This window comes from Scyliorhinus canicula, chromosome 8, assembly GCF_902713615.1.
Source record: "Scyliorhinus canicula chromosome 8, sScyCan1.1, whole genome shotgun sequence".
Lineage (NCBI taxonomy): Eukaryota > Metazoa > Chordata > Chondrichthyes > Carcharhiniformes > Scyliorhinidae > Scyliorhinus > Scyliorhinus canicula.
In genome coordinates this window covers 24474098-24494954 of record NC_052153.1, presented here as the reverse complement: position 1 = coordinate 24494954, position 20857 = coordinate 24474098, and the positions used below count along the sequence as shown (strand labels likewise).

At 47.6% G+C, this 20857-nt stretch overlaps 1 protein-coding gene across 48 annotated transcripts in view; it reads left to right on the top strand.

Moving 5' to 3' along the window:
• The window catches only part of LOC119970160 (receptor-type tyrosine-protein phosphatase delta), a 2903826-nt gene that overhangs the window by 2228029 nt on the left and 654940 nt on the right, over positions 1 to 20857 (top strand). For 4 of the 48 annotated variants that reach the window (XM_038804318.1, XM_038804314.1, XM_038804313.1 and 1 more), the window contains exon 1: positions 7734 to 8203. The exons of 40 other annotated variants lie outside the window; for them this stretch is intronic. The gene's annotated coding sequence lies outside the window, so the exon portion shown is untranslated. Of the gene's footprint in view, positions 1 to 7733; positions 8204 to 11190; positions 11540 to 20857 lie in introns of those variants that run through there. 4 more of the 48 variants (XM_038804320.1, XM_038804319.1, XM_038804315.1 and 1 more) reach the window with 2 other exon arrangements.

Here is a 20857-nt window from a genome sequence, read left to right as displayed (position 1 = left end):
GAGAATGAAAGATGAGTCATAGCCACAGAAACCCAGGGAAACCGGGTGCTAATGGCCACAGAAACCAAAGGGAAAGAGTGCTAACGGCAGTCCCCAGAGAGAACAAAAGATGTGAAAGGCCAAACAGCAGAGAAACTAACATCAGAGGATGAACTGTGTTGGATGTAGATGTTAATACCTCCTGTCAATATCTGTTAAAACTGTTAATACCTCCTCCCTCTCAAGTAAATCACAAAGACAAGACAGAGTACAGGAATGAGATAGAGAATCTGGTGAACTGATGCAACGACAATAATCTCTCCCTCAATGTCAACAAAACAAAGGAGTTTGTCATTAACTTCAGGAAGCGTAATGGAGAACATGTCCCTGTCTGCATCAATGGGAATGAAGTAGAAAGGGTCGAGAGCTTCAAGTTTTTAGATGTCCAGATCACCAACAGCCTGTCCTGGTCCCCCCATGCCAACACTATTCTTAAGAAAGCCCAGCAACAACTCTACTTTCTCAGAAGACTAAGGAAATTTGGCATGTCACCTACGACTCTCACCAGCTTCTTCAGATGCACCATAGAAAGCATTCTTTCTGGTTGTATCACAGCTTGGTATGAATCCTGCTCTGCCCAAAACCGCAGGAAATTACAAAAGGTTGTGAATGTAGCCCTATCCATCATGCAACCCAGCCTCCCATCCATCAACACTGTCTACTATTCCCGCTGCCTCGGAAAGGCAGCCAGCATAATTAAGGACTCCACATACCCCGGACATACTCTCTTCCGCCTTCTTCCGTCAGGAAAAATATACCAAAGTTTGAGGTCACGTACCGACTCAAGAATGCTTCTTCCCTACTGCCATCAGACTTTTGAATGGACCTACCTCGTATTAAGTTGATCTTTTCTCTACACCTTGCTATAACTGTAACATTATATTCTGCAGTCTCTCCTTCCTTCCCTATGTACGGTATGCATTATTTGCACAGCATGCAAGAAACAATACTTTTCACCGTATACTAATACATGTGACAATAATAAATCAAATGAAATCAATGTGCCCTCCCTGATTTCTATACCTATATCATCCTTCACCATAGTGAACACAGATGCAAAGTACGCATTTAAAATCTAACCTATATCTTCATGGTCCACACACAAATTGCCACATTGGTCCCTAATGAGCCCTACTATTACCCTGGCCTGCCTCCTGCCCTTACTATACTTATAAAACACCGTTGGACCTTCTTTTATTTTACCCACCAGTGTTTCTTCATGCCCCCTCTTCGCTCTCCTAATTACTTTCTGAAATAACCCCCTGCACTCTCTATACTTCTCTGGGGCTTCCGCTGATTTCCACCTGCCATAAGCCTCGCTTTTTTTCCTATTCCAACCCTGGATATCCGTTGACATCCAGGATTCTCTGGACTTATTGCTCCCACTCTTCACCATATTGGGAACATGTTGGACCTGAACTCTCTCTGTTTCCTTTTTGAAAGTATCCCACTGCTCTGATGCAGATTTTCCTACAAGTAGCAGCTCCCAGTTAACTTTGGACAGAGCCTGTTTTATTTTATTGAAATTACCCCCTGCCAATTCAGAAATGTAATTTCCAGTCTATCTTTGTGCCTTTCCATAACTACCTTATATTCTACTGAGTTATGGTCACTATTTCCAAAATGCTCCACCACTGAAACTTCAACCACTTGCCCGGCTTCATTCTCTAAAACTAGACCCAGCACTGCATTCCACCCTTCCCCCCACACCCCACCCCCGCACAGGACTTTCTCCGTATTGGCATAAAAAGCTCTCCTGTATACATTTTAAGAATTCCACCTCCTCTAAGCCTTCACACTTTGACTACCCCAGTTAATATTGGGGAAGTTGAAATCCACTGCTATTATTACCCAATTGTTCTTACAGTTCTCACAGATTTGCCTGCATATTCCTTCTTCCTTTCCTGACTGTTCGGGGCCTATAGTACACTCCCAGAAATGTAATTACCCCTTTCTGTTACTAGGTTCTCCCCATATGGTTTTATTTGAGGAACCAACTAAGACATTTGGGCGCGATTCTCCGCACCCGCGAAAAATCGCGAAGTTGGCCGTTAAAACTGGCGCGTTTTACGACGGTCGGGAAGGGTCCATTTCCCAACGTATTCACGTCTGGGAAATGGGCTAGGAACGCGGCCGCATCAATCACGTGCGCGATGATGACGGAACGCGATGACGATCCGACCACGCCCACGTGACGCCGCCCGACGCTGTAAAAAGGCGCGGGCGAGCACAGAATCTGTCGGCCATGATGTCGGAGCTCTGGAGAGCTGCCCCTCGGTTTGTTGAGGCCGATGTCGAGACGCTGCTCGATGCCGTCGAGCAGAGGAATCGCCAACTTGCCAGCGCTGTGCGCCAGGCCTCGCGTGAGGTGGCTGCTGCCGTTAGTGCTGTGGGGCAGACCCCTCGCTCAGCAGAGCAATGCAGAAAAAAGATGCACGACCTCACCAGGGCTGCCAGGGTAAGTGCCAAGAGGGTGCCCCGTGGTCACAACCATCCCTCCCCCCTTAACTTAATCACCCACCTCCTCCCCTGGCATGGGGGGTGGAGGGGGATTGGGGCAGAGTTAGTTGAGGGTGGTTCACAAAGTTGTCACAGACCCAGCACTCTGGCCCCCGTGGAGAGATGCAATGGTCTTATGACAACTTGACCCCCAAACTGTGCCAGTATCTGAACAGACTGCTGATACCTGCCGTATTGTAATGATCTACCTATGTCTCCTCCCCCAAAAGGCCAAGACCGCTCACAACACCCGTGAGCGGCACAAGACTGGAGGGGGTTCGCCCAACCTGCACCCCCTCACCACGTTTGAGCAGAGGGCACTGGACCTTGTTGGGGGGTCTGGCATCCGGGAGGTCACGCTATGCGAGGTTGGCGGAGCTGCCACAAGTGAGACAACCCTCCATGACAAACACCCCCCCCCCCTCCCACATCCTCTGTCCCTTCATACACCCTGCCCACTTGGACACCTCCCCCATCCTCTGTCCCTTCACACACCCTGCCCACTTGGACACCTCCCCCATCCTCTGTCCCTTCACACACCCTGCCCACTTGCACACCTCCCCCATCCTCTGTCCCTTCACACACCCTGCCCACTTGGACACCTCCCCCATCCTCTGTCCCTTCACACCCTGCCCACTGGGACCGTCCAGCGCCCGGCCGAGCGAATCAAAATAAGCCGTTTCATTCTCTTCCCTAGGACGTGATGCCGAACGACCAGGGCCGTCTGCCTCCAGGCGGAGACAGGCATCTGGCCCCACCTCACCCAGGGCTGCACAACATTCGGTGCCCGATCAGCTGTGGAGCAGGATGCCCAGAGGGCGGCGACACAGCAGGAAACAGAAATGGCCTGCGAACGCCCTGCGGCCTCTCACCTGGACGATGACACAGAGGAGGCGTCAACCCAAGACGACCTTGAGCTTGCGGCACTGCTATCTCCCACACCATCCACCATCCCAGAGACACTCACCCCGGCTGGCCTATTTAGTGATGAGGCTCCTGGGTCACAGTCTGGTTCGCACATCACAGCTGAGCAGGTACAGCAGGTGGAGGTCGGAGCAGACGAGGGCCCGTCCTCGCCGGGTCCGTTGTGCCGCCTCCTGGACATTACCAGCACCTGGGTCGTGTCTGCGTGCTGCGCCCGCTACTCCACCAGCCTCCTCCTCCTCCTGCTCCTCCTCCCTCTCCTCCTCCTCCTCCTCCTCCCTCTCCTCCTCCTCCTCCTCCTCTGTGCTGGCACCATCGCCACTGGCTTCTCCGTCCGCCTCCTGCAGCAGGTCATCTCCCCTCTGCATCGCGATGTTGTGCAGCGCACAGCAGACCACAACAATGCGAGTGACCCTGTCGGGCTGGTACTGCAGGGCCCCTCCGGAGCGGTCCAGGCACCTGAATCTCATCTTCAGGAGGCCAAGGCAGCGCTCCACCACACCCCTGGTTGCTGCATGGGCCTCGTTGTATCGTGTTTCCGCATTGGCCTGAGGCCTCCGTATAGGCGTCATCAGCCAAGACCTCAGCGGATAACCCTTGTCGCCTAGCAACCAGCCCCTCAGCCGGGGGGGGGGGGGGGGGGGGGGGGGGGGGGGGGGGGGACGTCCCTCAAACATCGCAGGGATGAATGACTGCGCCAGTATGTAGGAGTCATGCACACTCCCTGGGAACCTTGCACAGACATTCATGATCCTCATGTGGGGGTCGCATACCACCTGGATATTCATGGAGTATGTCCCCCTCCTGTTTGTGAACACGTCCCTGTCCCCTGCAGGCGGGCGCATGGGGACGTGAACACAATCGATTGCCCCCTGCACCATCGGTATCCCGGCCACTCTGGCAAATCCATGAGCTCGTGAGTCTTGAGTTGCTCGGTCCTCGGAAAGGTGATGTAGAGGTCCGCGATGGCATAGAGGGCGTCGGTCACATCCCGGATGCAACTGTGCACCGATGACTGGGAGATCCCGGAGAGGTCCCCGCTCGGAGACTGGAAGGAGCCGGTCGCATAGAAGTTAAGAGCGACCGTCACCTTGATGGCAACTGGGATCGCGTGTACTCCCCCCATTCCACGTGGGGCGAGGTGCGCCACGAGGTGACAGATATGTATCACCGTCCGCCTACTCAGCCGGACTCTCCTCCTGCAGGTGATGTCCGTCATTGTTAGGAAAGAGACCCGGACACGGTACACCCTCGGCCTTGGTCTTCGCCTCTGGCGCCGTGGCAGCACCCTCACTCTCCCCTCTTCCTCCTCCTCCTCCCCATGCTGCTCGACGACTGGCAACTCCTCAGCCCGTCCCTCTGCTGCTGCAACTGTCCCTGCATCCACTGCGGGTTGTGGGTGTGGATGCTGCTGCATCGCCAAATGCAGTGCAGCGGCCCCAACCACTGCGCAGAACATAGCCATTCTGTTCACAGACATTGTGCTAACCTACAGAAGGGTGGTGGGGGCAGAGAAACAGGACATGTTAGATGGAGGTTAGTCGACACCTCGGCAGCCGCCTGCCATGGGATACCTGTGTGTCCCGGTGGCCTGGTCGCGCTGCTGACACGCGGGCAGCCTAACCCCTGGTCACTTTCTGGGAGAGGCGGCCCCCTCCATCTCCCCCCTCCGTCTCCCCCACTCCCCTCTCCGTCTCCCCCACTCCCCCCCTCCGTCTCCCCCACTCCCCCCCTCCGTCTCCCCCACTCCCCCCCGCTCTGGACCCCCCTCCCGTTCTCAGGGATGCCTTCCCCGTTGTGGCCAGACTCCAGCAGTGCGCTGAGCGGTGCGCTGAGCGGTGCGCTCACCTCCTCGAAGCTGCCGTCAGCCAGCACGACTGGTTGACGAACTTGAAAAGCAGGTGTGTTGGACGCCGTGTAAACAGTGCGTGATAACGTCGGGACTTCGGCCCATCCGGGCCGGAGAATAGTGGGGGGCCAAAAACTAGCGATTCTGGTCGTGTCGGGGGCGCATTCGAGGCGTTTGGCGGGAATGCCGATTTGGAGTTTGTGCGGGGTTTGGAGAATAGCGGGAGGGCGTCGGACCAGCGTCGCCATGAAAATTTGCGCCGCCCGCTATTCTCCGACCCGTCGTGAGTGCGGAGAATCGCGCCCAATCCCCGGGTACAGCCGTGATGTTCTTCCTAATCGATAATGCAATTCCTCCTCTTATTTTACCTCCCCTGGAGGATAGTTGGGCACAATGGCTTCTTTATGTGTTTTCTATTCCAACTATATAGCCAACAATTAAATCCTCAGAAGATTGAAGCCATTGTCTTTGTTCCCTGGCTACTTCAGTCCTCTCTCTGGCCACTATCTGAGCTGAACTAGACTCCGAATAACCTTGGTATCACATGTCAGCTCCTTCACCAGAACGGCCTACTGCAACCTCTGGAGCATTGCTCTTCTCTGGCCCTGCCTTAGCTTCTCTACTCCAAAAACTCTCATCCATGCCTTTGTAACTTCTAGACATGACTCTCCTGGCCAGTCCGCCACTTTCCACCCTCCATGTACTTGAGCTTATTCAAAAACATGTTGCTTCTATCCTTACCAGCACCATGTCATGTTCACCTAACACCACCCACCCCCCACCTACTGCTTGTTGAACTTCATTGTCTCCAGTCCTGCAATGTCATACTTTCATCCATCATTCCAGATCTTTCCAAATCACTATCCTTCCTGACCTGTGTTATCACCTTCAGCCTTATATACTCTCTGAGATATCTTCCCTCCTCCAATTATCTCATTTGGCATATTCTGAATTAGAATTGCACCACTATTGGTGGCTGTACCTCCAGGTGCCTGGAACTTGGTCGTTGGATATTGCTGAAAAGAGAAATATGTTGCTGAAGCTTCTCATCTTGCACTTGTCAGGACAAATGGGAGAGTGCCAAACTTTAAACAATCACAACATGTTATACAAACGGAAAAGGAGATGTTGATGCGTTGGGAAGTTGACTCTGATCGGCCAAGGCATTGCCACAGAGAAAGCAGCTGGAAGTGAGATGCTCCCCAAGCTCCCATATGTGATTCAAAAAAGATGTTTGGCTTGGACATATTCCTTTTGTATGCAGGGAATGTGTCCCTGTGTATGTCTCTTCCAGCAAGCTCACTTTTGGCAACATGTCTCTCTGTTTTAGAAAGATTCAAGTACTGGTCTACCAAGTGACTGTTTTGGAATTATGTAATTCCTTCCTTTATTTCCCCCTGCTTCCAGAACTCTCTCTCTCCTCCTCTAATGGTGCTTCTTACCCCTTTCATCATGTTCTCATCTATCGTCAGAAAGCTCACTGTCAAATCCGTTTTGATAAAGCTCCTCTGACGTGACCCGGGCAGTTTTAGTTTGGTAATAGTGCTATAGAATTGAAAGTTGTTGCTGTAATCCTCCTTTGAATCCACTGGTTAAACGGCAGGTCTGACCGGGTTCTTTGATCACCCGTTCTAACACCGTTGTGGCTTTTAAATAAAAATGCACCCAGTGCTGGAGACATCGCTGAAGGCTTTAGGTCTTGCATTCATCAGGCAAATGCGAGAACGCCAAATTTCAAAACTGCCACAACATTTTGGGAGACATTCTTGTGTTCGCTCCGACGAGTTCAAGATGAAATAAACCTCCAGCCGCATGTACTTCTATATTCGGCAAAATGCTATCCCCCATAACGCTCCGAAGAGCCTCAAGGTGCTCGAAAGGCGTCTCGCAAAACATGCAAGTCCCTACTGATAACAATCCACATTTTCAGGGTCGGGCGTTTTCTAATCTCCGAGTCTGATTGTAATTCCGCAGCTCCGCGAGAGTCTGGTCTGTCTTTTGAGACCCACTCGCGTGGCTAGTGTGCGATCTCTAGGTTTGCTAGAAATCCTACAGGTCAGCAGCGTGTTTCTGTGCACAGCCTGAACAAGGCTGCTGCTGCTTATGCTCCATTCTCTTGTTCTGAGACACACACACACAGATAAAGAAAGTGTGGCACAAAACGTGAGACTGATGGGAGGAGGCTGCTTGTATATATATATATATATAATTGTGTGTGTGTCTGGTTTCACAATTCTTGTAAAGCCGTGCAGGCATTCGAGTTTATGGACAGGCTGCCTTGATGTAACTCCAGTTTTGTGTGTGTGTGTGTGTGTGTGTGTAGATTGAAGTGTGGAGCACTGGTGTGTCCTGATGTGCCTGACGTCAACGGACTGACCTCTTCCCCCCCCCCCCCCCCTCCTTCCAGAGAGTCTGGGAGATTTCAGAGACTGGGAGAAAGAGAGGGGCTGGCAATGAGTGAGTGAGTGTGGAGAGAAGCGCCGCCCGCTTGCTCTTTTTTTTTAAAAATCAGAAAAAGGGAATCATCTGGAGATCTATCTGTGTCGAGATATGAAGCCTAGGATCCGCACGGGCGCAGCAGTGAGAGGAGCGGACACGCTGGGGGATTCCTGGGCGCACTTTTGAACGCTGTCACCCACTCCCTCCCTCCCCACACACACACACACACTCATCTTGAGACATCTTCCAATTTGAGAGAGAGAGAGAGAGAGAGAGGAGACTATTCCGTCGGCGCTCCCCTTCCCGCCCGGGTGGTGTTGCCGTGGGAGCTGCGAGCCGTTTCGATGTTGGATTACTCGGGGGGGCCGGAGCCCGCGGCACTGGATTAAAGGCGGGCAGGAGTCATGTCCGGGTGCAGCGGCTGCGATTGACGGGAGAGCGGGCAATGCTGAGGTAAACCCCCCCCCCCCCCCCGCCCCTTCTCTTCACCCGCCTTCCCCATCTCCCCCCCCCCATTTTATTCATAACCCCAACAAACAGCATCTTTCTTCCCCCTCACCCCTCCCCAATGTGTCTATTTGCATCGCGGTGGCTTTGTCCGGAGTTGGAAATGTGTCTGCTGAATGAAGGTGTGTTGTGAAGAGGGAGAGAGCTCGATTTATTCCGCTGTTTAAAAGAGACGAAGCGAAAAGAAAAGTGCAAAAACACCAAAACTGTCCTGAAAATACCCCCCGGCTCCCTGTGTGTGCGCCCCTGGCATGAGGAAGAGGGTATATTTTTTTATACCCCCTCCTCCCCCAACCACAGTGAAAATCCAGAGGGTTCGGGAGACGGATTTGAAACTCCCCCAGCTTTACTGAGATTTTCCCAGGACAAATCCCAGCGGCGCCCAGATATCTCTCCCCTTCTCTCTTTTATGTTTGCAACTGGAAGCACTTTATTTTACACGTTAAACTGCAGCCGGGGACGAGATGGTATTTGTTTTTTATTGGGGCGGAGTGGGGGGCGAGAGAAAGAGAGAGGGGCAGGGTTATAAATTTCACAGTCGCTTCACTCTCCCTCAGCACGTTATTTGAAAGTGTTCCTTATCCTCCCCCTCTGCGTTCAGAACTCCTGTCCGCGGATTTCGCAGGCCAGCGGGAAAGGAGGGGTTAACAGGGAGCGAGCCGACTTTCAGTGAAAGTGATGTGGCCGGAGTGCTGGGAGAAGAGGGGGGTGAGTGGAGAGGGAGGTAGGTGAGTGAGGGAGGTAGGGGAGTGAAGGGAGAGGGAGGTAGGGGAGTGAGGGAGGTAGGTGAGTGAGGGAGGTAGGTGAGGGAGGTAGGGGAGTGAGGGAGGTAGGGGAGTGAGGGAGGTTGGGGAGAGGGAGGTAGGGGAGTGAGGGGAGAGGGTGAGAGGGAGGTAGGGGAGAGGGGGTGAGGGGAGAGGAAGGTAGGGGAGTGAGGGAGGTAGGGGAGTGAGGGGAGTGAGGGAGGTAGGGGAGTGAGGGGAGAGGGAGGTAGGGGAGTGAGGGGAGAGGGAGGTAGGGGAGTGAGGGGAGAGGGAGGTAGGGGAGTGAGGGGAGAGGGAGGTAGGGGAGTGAGAGGGAGGTAGGGGAGTGAGAGGGAGGTAGGGGAGAGGGGGTGAGGGGAGAAGGAGGTGGGGAGAGGGGGTCAGGGGAGAGGGGGGTAGGGGGAGGGGGAGAAGGGGTAGGGGAGGGGGTAGGGGGGAGAGGGGGGAGGGGGAGAGGGAGGTAGGGGAGGGGGGAGGGGGGAGAGGGGGAGGGGTGGGGGAGAGGGGGTAGGGGAGGGGGGAGAGGGAGGTAGGGGAGAGGAGGGTGAGGTGAGGGGACGGGGTAGTGAGGAGAGGGAGTCAGTGGAGGAGTGTTCAGGAGAGGGGAGGGGAGAAAGGAGGGGAGTGGGGGCTGAGGGGAGGGGGAGAGGAGAGGGGAGGGGAGAAAAGGAGGGGAGTAGGGGGAGAGGAGAGGGGAGGGGAGAAAGGAGGGGAGTGGGGGGTGAGGGGAGGGGGAGGAGAGAGGGGATGAGGTGAGGGGACACCCCCATTCTCCTCAGATGAGGACCCTCAGCTCAGATTTCCCATTTGTCAAGGAGCATTAACACGGCTGGATTCTTAGTTTCTGTGACAACCACATGTAACAGTATGTTTCCACAGGCATGTACTCTTCCAGTGACTGGTGGCAGACGGGGATTATTAATTGTTGCATCGGACGGGCGTCCTTTTTGTTATTCCCTCTCTGGAAACAAACTAACACACTCCGAGTCGAGGTAGAGGACACATCGCACAGCAGTCTCCCCCATCGATGGATAAACTTCTCCCGCGTTCACCTAGACCGAGCTGGCTCACACTTCGCCAGTGCAGGGGCGCCTCAAGAAGTGGCCGAAGGGCCAGTTTGAAGGCTGTTTTGTGGCGTGAGCTGTGTTGCACTGAGACTGGAGCGATCCCCTCCCCTTCGGTCAGTTGGCCGTTCTGCCTGCTGTCTGTCAGCGAGTGAAGCGCTGAAGCCGGCTGTCGAGCCGCTAGGGGCCTGTCTACAGTCACTGCAAACACTCCCCATTAAATCGCTCCACCAGCCTCTTCCTGCAGCTTCACCAGACGCCAACTTAACTCTGCTAACTTTCCCTAAACATGACCTGGGGCCATTTTAAACATTTAAAAACAGTTAGATGCCATTTGCATCCATACTACTTCATCTGTATTGGTCATTTTGTACAGCTTCCAAGTCCTCACACTCGACCAGTTAAATGCTACAGAATACTATTTTTTAAATAAACAGCTGCTCTGTCCAGGCACAGATTATTTTGATATCATGAAATTAATTTGAGGAATTTTGCATTTCCATAAATACATGGCCTTTTAACTTGCTCTCTGCTATTTTGTCCTGGACAAAGTTAAAGGGTGAAGTCCCTGTGAAAATATGCACAGATGTAAAAGATTGACTGCTCTTCTGAACATAAAAAAAATACCGAATCCTCTGACTTTGGTCATTCCAATCGTGTATGTAGGCACTGCCGCTTTTACCTGAATACTGCAGGCAACTGTTGACAGCTTTGTGGCAATTTGGATTTAATTGCAAGCGATTTAATTTAAGTGATCAGGAAAATGTGACTCAGTGAATAATTGTGCCGTTACACTTGATTATCCTGGAATTCTGTGCCTCATTTTAAAAAAAAGTGAAGTTTTTTAATAGTAATTTTTGTCTACTGCTCCTTTTCTGTGCCTATTCTTAATTACCTCGTCTCAGCATTGCAAAAATGGTTTTAACAGCTGTAAGGTTTACCTGAGACAAGGTACAGATTAAATATTGACTGTATCTTAAGTGTGATTGTGATATTGAAAAAAAACCTTTCTTCTTCTTCTCAACATCTTTATTCATGGTATCTATTTTTTAATCTGGTTACAGATGGTTAGTGGTAGCTTTCAGAATTGAGCAAATCAGTGTTAGTGAATCAATTGCATACCTTCCTAAATGGGTAACTACAACCATCGGATTGGAATCAAGTCAGCGTTTTAAAAATATTCGCTCATGAATTATCAATGATTTACAATCCAGAATGAAAACTGTTACCCCTGATCGGCTAGACTGAAAGCATCTCTGTGACAGATATACAGTAACATGGAAATTTGCCGATGAATTTTTGGAGCTGCTGAACTTTGCCTTCTATACCCACTTGACCAAGGGCTCAGCATGGAATCCAGAAGTTACATTCCGATATCTGTAACACTTTTGCAAAAAGTATAGCCTAATATTTCCAAGAACGGGATTGGTAGAAGGCATTTTTGAACAAGAAAGGTAAAGTATGAACAATGAATTTCCTGGAGAGCTACTAGCATTGTGTTTGTGTCCCGTGTTCTGTTTTGGTTTGAACGAGGCAAATGCTATTTTGAATCTAAGTGGCGTTCAATGAATGAAGTGTCTGTAACACCGTGTTTGCACTGAGTATTATTTTTCTCCTTGATTGATAAATGTTTGGTGGGTGGAGCCTGCAGAGACATTCAAGATTAATAGCACATGCTAATTCCTATTCTGCTCCCACTTGCTCCATTTTTATCCTTTTGTAATTGTTTCTATTTTCCTTCTTGCACAGTTCTTAACATTTTTTTTGCTGGTTTTCTGATAGAAGATCGTTCTGACACAAAATCTTATTCCCTTGAGAAGGAACTTGCTCTAGCGCAACGTTCTGGGAACTTTTCATTTTCTAAATATTATGAATTTTTAACCCCCTCCACCGAAATGTGCCTCCATCTAAATCAGAGAGATTAAGCCAGTGATGAATAGTACCAAAGCATCACCAGTTTGGTAACAACTACATTTTATTTTTAAAAAGCATAAAGTGAATAAGGTTCAGTAAAAATGGATCATCTAATCGATATGAACAGTTAAACTTTCATCTCGTGTTTTAAAAGGGGCCTCCAGCATCGAGTTCAAAAATAGCAACAAATGTCAATATTTTCTCCTACTGAAATAAGTCAGTGGGTAAAGTGTAAGGCCGAATACCTGCCGAATACCTCTTTAATTAGAACATTGTTCTGTACATCGTGAGACCGTGTGCAATGGAAGTGTTAAGTGCAGCACTAGCCTTCTTATGCAAAGAGGTCTGCCAAATAATTTTGGTTTAAACCAGAACTGTCAAACTCAAAAGGGTTTGTTGACTTTTGAAGATAGAAATAACAATTGGTTAATAATGCCTTTGCGGATCAAGATTTGTGCCTGGTAAACATAAATGTGACAAATGCAGCCTAGTCTCACTATTAGGAAATGCTACATATTCCTCAAGTAAACTACTGTTCGCTAGTTTGCCATTTCATTATCTCTGAATTTAGCTTTAAATCAACCATCAACCTTGTTGGTCCGAAGTTCTTTCCATAATGTTGATTGTTAGTATTCAATGATTGGTAGAAACAACTTAGCTCAGTTTTATATTTGCAGTATAAATGATGCATTCCAATAGTTTGGCAAGTTATAATAGCAGGTTTATGTTTAGAGGTATTGGCAAAAAAAGACTTGCATATATAGAAATGTTGCCTGACTTCATGTTGAATATATTACATTACAACCAGATGGTTAGAGAAGGTTGATCTGAGATAAATTACTGGAGCTTATTTTAACCTACGAAATAGATATGTGTACACTCAGAATTCGCTCCTGCACGTTTGTGCGATTTTATAATTCTTGAATTGTAAAATGTAAGTATTAGTTGTTCCTGTTAATTGACACATCCTGCTGTTCAACAGCGCCCAGTTACAAAAAATAGCTGTTCAGCTTTTGCCACATGCAGCTGTCTGTCTTTGAAAGGTTAGGTTTCATAAGTGATGATGAATGCTGGATGCGTGTAGGCAGTTGTGAGGTTTGCATGGAGGTCAGTAGTAACGATGGAGATTAGGAATTACTGGCGATCTTTCGGGCAGTGGTGAATGAGGTGTCTTGAAAATGTGTATAAACCTCTTGATTGTTGGGCGTTGTGAAAATCAGTGACTTGGCCTGGAAATCAATCAAGCAAGTTGTGAATAATAGACTGATTCAGGGTCTTCAAGGAAGGGAGATTTTTTATTTTTTGTCCGCTCAAATCATTAAACGTTTTTTGCTTTTTGAAAACTTTTCCTTGGCAATTAAGCAATAATAAAGGCTTTACCTTCTCTGGGATTGGTGAAAACTTGTGAAAACTTATGATAGCAGGTGAATCGTATATTTTCCATCAGGAGACAGCAATGGCCCTTCTGTGTCTCGGTATTAATTAAATGGGATTTTCTGTGAGGCTGATACGAATATATAGGAACAGTGCACATGATCGTACCTGTAGATAATGATGCACCTTCATAGAACATAAGCATAATGAGATTGAGAAATATTTGTTTATATCAGCGTTATTTTAAAGTGATTCCTTTAATGTGATTAGATGAGTTTTTAAAAAAAGATTAAAGAATATTGTGGACCTTAAAATTGTTTTGTGTATGTGTGTGCGTGTGTGTGTTTGGTGACCTGGGTCTGCATTTGACCCAGCTCATAAGAATAGCTGCTAATTATCCTTCACAGTTGGAGGAGCCTGCACAGCAATAAATCAATTGGTTTGGCCATGTAAGTGCCGAACGTTGCAGCCATGGACGATCTTAATGCTCCGTTGACCAAAAAAATGCACCAATTCGATGAAACCAAGCATCCCTTTCTGGATATGGGCAATAGGGAGTCCTCCCAGTTAACGGGGGGGGGGTTTCTGTACATACAAGCACTGATGGTGGAAACACACCGCATCACTAGGAGAATCAGGTTACAGAGAGCTTGTGTCTTTCTCTCTCTCTCTCCCACCACTCTTCCTTCCCCCCCCTTTCTAAGACAGTACACTGATGGCTATTCTGGCTATTCTCTAATACCTTTCAGTTAATTGAAATACAGGCCATTTGTTTTCCTGCTCTTCAGTACAAGCATATTGATATTTAAATGGGCTTAACTGTTTCCTGGATAGTGGCTGGACTAAATTATGGACAGCTTTCTATTAATAAGAAAACACATTGGTGCAATTACTAATAAGCATGTGCCCCTAATTCCACCTCCCAAAACAATGTTTTTCAGATACACAGAAAATCATTTTTTGAAGATCTGGGTAGGCTGGTCAAGTAGTTTCAGAGCCGTTCTCGAGGGCATGCCAGAAGAGATGCTTGTTCAACCATTTCTAACTGCTTATTTATACAAGAACTATACTTGAAAGTCTCTGTATAAGGTTTAGAGACAAACTAAATTGAGCAGTGATTTCAACATTTGGTTAAAGAGCAGAAGGAAGAACAATAAATTTGTTTTGTTCCTTTTACCCTGTAGGCACAGACTTTTTAAATGTTTCATTAATTTATCATGTTCTGTTTTCTTTAATTGATGCTAATGTCAGGTGTCATGGGTTTCTAATATGACTTGACACTAATGGGGTTAATGTTTATTTTTTAACTTGGATTCTTAGTCAGGCGAGGAAAAGGTTTCAATGAACAACTTAAAATGGAGCTCAATCTACCCAGTAAATTTAGTTTATAAGGGGAATTAAACCCCAGTGGGGAAGTCATTCCTTTTATTGCGTTACATTCTCCTCTGGCTGGTTAATTACTGCAAAGGTTTCCTGGCTTTTTCCTCCTCCTCTGGCTGTTGCATTCTCTGGTTACTTAGGTCACCAGGGATCCGGTGACATCTTTTTCTTGCTATACATATTGGATAAATGATGGGCTTGCAGTTTCTGTATAATTCCTGTCCCCATTACATCATTCTCTTTTAACTGATGAAACTGGTGCGGAGGATGGTGCTGTGAAGAAACAATCATTGTTGTTTCTCTACCAGTTCTCAACGGGGAAGCAAGCTGGAGTATCAAACTAAGCCAAAGAAGGTTTGAGCAGTGAATGAAGCAGAGAATAAATGATCAATGAATATATGAGATATTAAAAATGGTCAGTGGTTGGAACTCGCTGAAGATATTTTAGGGGCTTATTAGGTGACTCACTAGGAATGATATAGGTATACTAAAATTTTGGGACAGACTCAGCCAATTTGAAGTATCTTGAAGTCACAAAGTTTTCAGTCACTCGTTCATTTGCTGTGCCTAAATTGTAACAGAAATTCAGAAAATAACTCCGCAGAATCCCCTCGCCAAATTTTTGTAATGGGGAATTGAAGTGTAAATTCCCTTCACAAAGTTGTTCAAATGCCCTCAAAGTGGCCAGTCGTTCAAGTAAAATCTTTCTCGAAGATAGTGGAGTGGTAAAAATGTATTTGGCTCCCAAGAGAACAAACAGAAATTGTTGAACTCTCCATCCCATTCCCCCTGAGGAGCAACACCGATCCTGTGGAGCTGGCAGCAATCCAAGTAAGGTTGCCAATAACTGAAAGCTAGGCACGTTTTTTGTGAGTTTCTAAAACAAAATCTTCCTCATCCCAGCTTTTTGTAAAAGCTGACCCAAAGCGTGAGCCCTTCCCATGTGCCACCAGCCCCCCTGCCCATCCTCCCTATCCCCCGCACCTCCAACCAATTGGGAAACTCAGCACATTTCCTGCCTTAGTCACTGCAAGGGTAGCACTACTGCCTCACAGCGCCATGGACCTGAGTTCAATTCCAGCCCCTGTCTGTGCGGAGTGTGCACGTTCTCCCCGTGTCTGCATGGATTCCCTCCGGGTGCTCCAGTTTCCTTTCACAGTCCAAAGATATGCAGGTTGGGTTGATTGGCCATGCTAAATTGTCTCTTATTATATCCAGGGATGCACAGGTTAGGTTCTGGGTTACAGGGGTGGAGCAGGGTGAACGGGGGTGTGTAAATGGGTAGCGTGCTCATTGGAAGGGTCAGTGCAGACTCAATGGGCCGAATGGCCTCCTTCTGCACTGTAGGGATTCGATGAATCAGCACAAAATATTGAAAGTTCAGAGTAGAGAAATGATTTCCGACAACAGGGATGGAGAAATGGATTCTCTCCTTAGGCTTAATCTGCTCACCTTGCTAACCTAATTGAATATCTGTGCAGCACCCTCCTTCCCACTGTAAGGACATGTTGGGTCTAATCAAGCGTAGTAGACACCCTCACTCACTGGCTGGAATCGTACTGGCCCCAGGAGATGGGGAAGCTAATAAATACACAAGGGGCTGATCCAACACCGTGGAGTATTCTACTGCTTTCTATAATTAAGCACCCATTTTGGACTATTTAATGGTGGCATTGGCATTTTGACAATTGAAGCAGATTCCTCTTTCCCCCCCCCCCTCCCCCAATGTCTGCATGTAAGGAGGCCATCCGACAAATGAGTGAGGCCTTTTAATGGTAGCCTGGGGGAAAGGTTTCTAGAATCAGAGGGGGTTGCAGACAGGTGGGGCAACCCCTACTGCCCCAACAATTGTCCTGGAGGGGCTTCCCATCCAACAATCGGCCCTTTGATTATTTTATATTTTGCCTTCACCTGCCTGCTGTCGGCCCGAGTCTCCTTCCAGCCTCAGCAATCGGCATCTCTCCCGGTCGGCCTGCCGTGAATAAAACTTGACCCAGGTCATACTGCTGACTGAAGCAGTCATGTATCTCCACCATTCAACCCACCGCCTGCTTCTGACCTCGGCAGTAGGACCACTGCTGCCTCTGCAAAATCCCAACCATTCAGTGACAGAAAGCCACTTCAGGCGTATGAAAGATTAAAACACCACCCCGAACTCAAAATTAAATTCCATATTTAAACAAAGGAAAATATTCCAATCATTTATATTGTTGGGTTGCCAATGAAAAGATAGAAGATTGTGAATAGGTAACTGTTAGAATGGTAAAAATTCCAGTTTAACATTTTAAAAGTGTGTTCAGAGTCTGGTCTTGTCACCTTGTTAGCCTTGACTCTGAATTGGTTTTTGGAAACTAGGTTTCGAGCCTCGTGATGGCCTGGAGCCCCAGTGCACCAATTAAGCGATGTTGCTGCACTTTAGAGGAGGTAGACAACACATGGAAACTAAACCAGCTTCCCAGTGGACCACTGCCAATGGCATTTTAATTTCCCTTCCAAAAACAAATTCAGTTTATTGAAAAGACTGAGCCATGCAGCCCAGGAGGTCTCTGGTGTTTGACACTGGTTCCTTGCGTGGAAGCTTGGTGACAGGCCAGGCAGCTGCGAAGGCTCTCCAGCTGGGCCTCAGTGGCCACAGGTTGGAAGGTGGGAAAAATTATTCATCGATTTTGCTGCTGAACACAATGCAGTAAGTAATCCTTTTTGGAAAGTGTGCGTGAGGATACCAGGTGAGAAAGGACAAATCCTGGCTCCAATTTATCAGAAAACTGCTCAATTATGAGTGACTTTCACTGAAAATGGAAAACAGATACTCTAGTGTTCAGCAAGCACCTATGTTCTCGCATAGTTCAAGAAAGGAAGCAACAAATCTGTGAAGAAATCACTGAGTGCATTTGTTAGAAATGAAGAAAAGGTGTGATGTTCTTTTTCTGATATGAAGAAAGGCTGTAGGAAAGAAAAGCTGGCTAAACAGAAAGCAGCTGCAGTGTTTAATGATTTTTATGGCTTAAACTTCTTAAGTTTAAAAAAAAACTTTTCTCTATGCTTGAATAGTTTTATTACTGTAATGTTCAGCTTTTTTCAGCTTCGTGATGTGAAAGCAGAAAGCTTTCACAAAAACGGCTGGCCCTAGGAGCTTGCAAATTGCTGGCGCAGTCAAAAGTCTCAGGGCTAAATAGAAGATCATACATTTTTTTTTTCTTTTAACTGTTATCTGTGTCCAAACATTCCTTTGAACATCCCTCAGAATAAATTCTCTTTTACTGAAGTGCATCAAATCGCGGTTCTAATATGTTTTATTTTAAAAATGACAACCAAGTTAAATGGTTTTTATTCCTTAACAGAAATAATGGTAAAGTAAATTCATGAGGCACCTTATGATTTGCTGCTGGCAAAAGTGTAGCATCTGAAATGAAAAAAAAGATCAAGACTTACGGATGGTAATGGAGTTATTGCATTGCTTTACAAGAGATCATGGGTACATGAAAATGGTAACACAGAAACAGGAATAGGCCATTTAACCCCTCAGGCCTCTTCTGCCATTCAACAAGATCATGGCTAATTGCCCCATATCCTTTAATACATCTGGTTATCAAAAATCGATTCACCTCTGTTTTAAAATTGATATCTGGTGAGATCTTCCGGTCGTTGCAAGATCCCACTGACAGCGACCATCTCCCGGGTTCCCGGTGACAGAGGATGCGAGCAAAGGAAACCCCGTAGACAGCGGCAGCCAATGGCGGGCCGCCTCTGCCACTGCAAAGCACGCTTCTGCCACTGCCACTGATGCCTATGGGAAATCCCGCCCATTGTATCAATTGTCATTTGTGGAAGAGAACATTTGCCACTCTATGCATGAATAAGTATTTGATAATTTCACCCTGGAAAGTTCTACTTCTGGATCTATTTTTTACGTTATGCCCCTTAATCCTGGACTCCCCAACTAGCGGGAATAGCTTCTCCCAATCCGCTCTCTTTCTTCCCCTTATGCTTGTAATTGCGCCTTTTAAATCGGCATAAAAACACGAGGTTGTGCTGGATAGATTTTAATGTAAGGATGATTTATATGCTGAAAATAATTGTATTCCTCGCAAATTCTCTTCCATTTCTTCCCTAACTTTAAATATTTAAGTCTCCTTCGATACCTCACCCAAATGGCCATTATTCATGTCTGAACCTTGGTTATGAGGATTTGCCAGTTATTTGATTCTGAAGCATTTCATGGATGAGCCTTTCCCCTTGTGGCATCCACAAATGTCCACTTCTCGCAGGGTCAGTGGAGAGCAAGCAGGGGCAATACACCTGGATTATTTGTCTTTCACTACCCCTGAGAGATGGGAGGCTGATTAAGATCAGCAAACTCTGTTGACTTAGCATTGAATTGGAGGCCTTCCTGCCCTGATTTGTTTGGTGGACGGCTTCAATGAGTCATCAAGGGACCCTACAACACTTCTCTTTGTGAGCAAAATTTTGCACGGCATGAATGTTTCTATTCACTGTCAGTTACATTGCTGAAGAAGGATGGCTACAATGGAATCCTGCCAGTCGATAGTAAATTGCAATAGTTTGTGGCTGCTTGCCAATGCTTCATTTGTTATTTACTAAGTACTTATCAATTAAATTGGTACTTGGAAGTTTTACATGTGTAAACCAAGGTAAATACATTGGCAAAGTAATAAATTGAATTTCATTAAAGAATGAATGGAGAAAGATCCTTAAGAATAGAAGGCTGATTGGGCTTTAATTTTTGCAGTAATTTCCTGGAAAAATGGTGCCCAAAGTGTCAGCTAAAAGAGGCAAAATAAGTTAAACTTGTTGTTTGGCTGAAATGGACTGTGTGGCCCTGTTAGCACCCTTGAAAATTCAGTAGCTAAATACGTTGTGTGATCTGGCACCGAGCATTACAAACCAGGATGTTTCTTTTATCACTGATCAGTGAGCTGACCGCAGTTGGGAAAGAACAACGGGATGCCAAGGGATAGTGCCAAGGGGTGGGACCTGAAGGGGGTTGGGCATATATGACCCATTAGGATGCCCTGAGGCTGGTGATCTATGTTTGGTGGGCAGCAGGGGGCGGGGGGGTGGTGTTTTGGGGAGGGTGTTGGGGGGGGGGGGGGGGGGGGAGGTGAGGGGGAGAGAGTTCAGGCCACCCATTTATGTTTTGGGAGGGGTCAGGTGATCAGGCAGGTGATCTCTTTGGTGGTGGGGGAGGCGGGATCAGTGATCTATGTTTGAAAGGGGTGATTGTGAGGACGAACAGGCCGGTGATCTATGTTTGGGGACGGGGACGGTGGGCGGCGGGGCGGGGGGGGGGGAGTGTGAGGGGAGTATCGGACCGGTGATCCATGTTTTGAGGGGGGGGAGAATCAGGCTGGCCATCTATGTTCGGGAGTGGGGGGGGGGGGGGGGGGAATTGTCTTTAATTTCAGTTTGAGTTTGGGCACCCTCTTGATCTCTCTGAAGCTCGGCTTGCCGGTATGTTTAGGCCCGGCCCTCACAATGAGCGTCACAAAACATGCCCCTCAAAAGATATGACAAAACGTGGGAAGATCTAGTCAGGAAACCTGCCTGTTTCTCTGGAGAGGAACATGCTGGTTTTCTGACTGAGACTGCCACTTTGCCATTTTGGGGGGAAAATTCTGCCTATTCTGTCTTTCATGACCTCGATACATCCCTCAGTGCTTCATATGGAATGAATGAATGGCCTCTGCAACACAGTCAACGTTGTTGTGCAGAAAAATGCCACAGTTAGTGAATCAAGATCCTATTTCAGAAATGCTCAGATAATTGTTTTTGTTGGTAATATTGGTTGAACAAACAAATATTGGTTTGGTCACCAAGCCATCATTTAATATTTTGACACCAACTTGGGAGGTGTCACCTCTGAGAGCACCCCTTCAATACTGGATGGAATTGCCAACCTAGAGTCAGGTGACTGGAATGGTGCTTGAATCTGTATCATCTGACCAAGAGTGGGAAGACTGCCACTTAGACGAGGTTAGCGCCTTCATGAAATGACGCTAAAATGGAGTAAGACAGGTGAATGCTACTAAATACTCGGCGTACAAGGCTCAAGCGAAAATTCTTTTGTGTTCGTACATAATAAC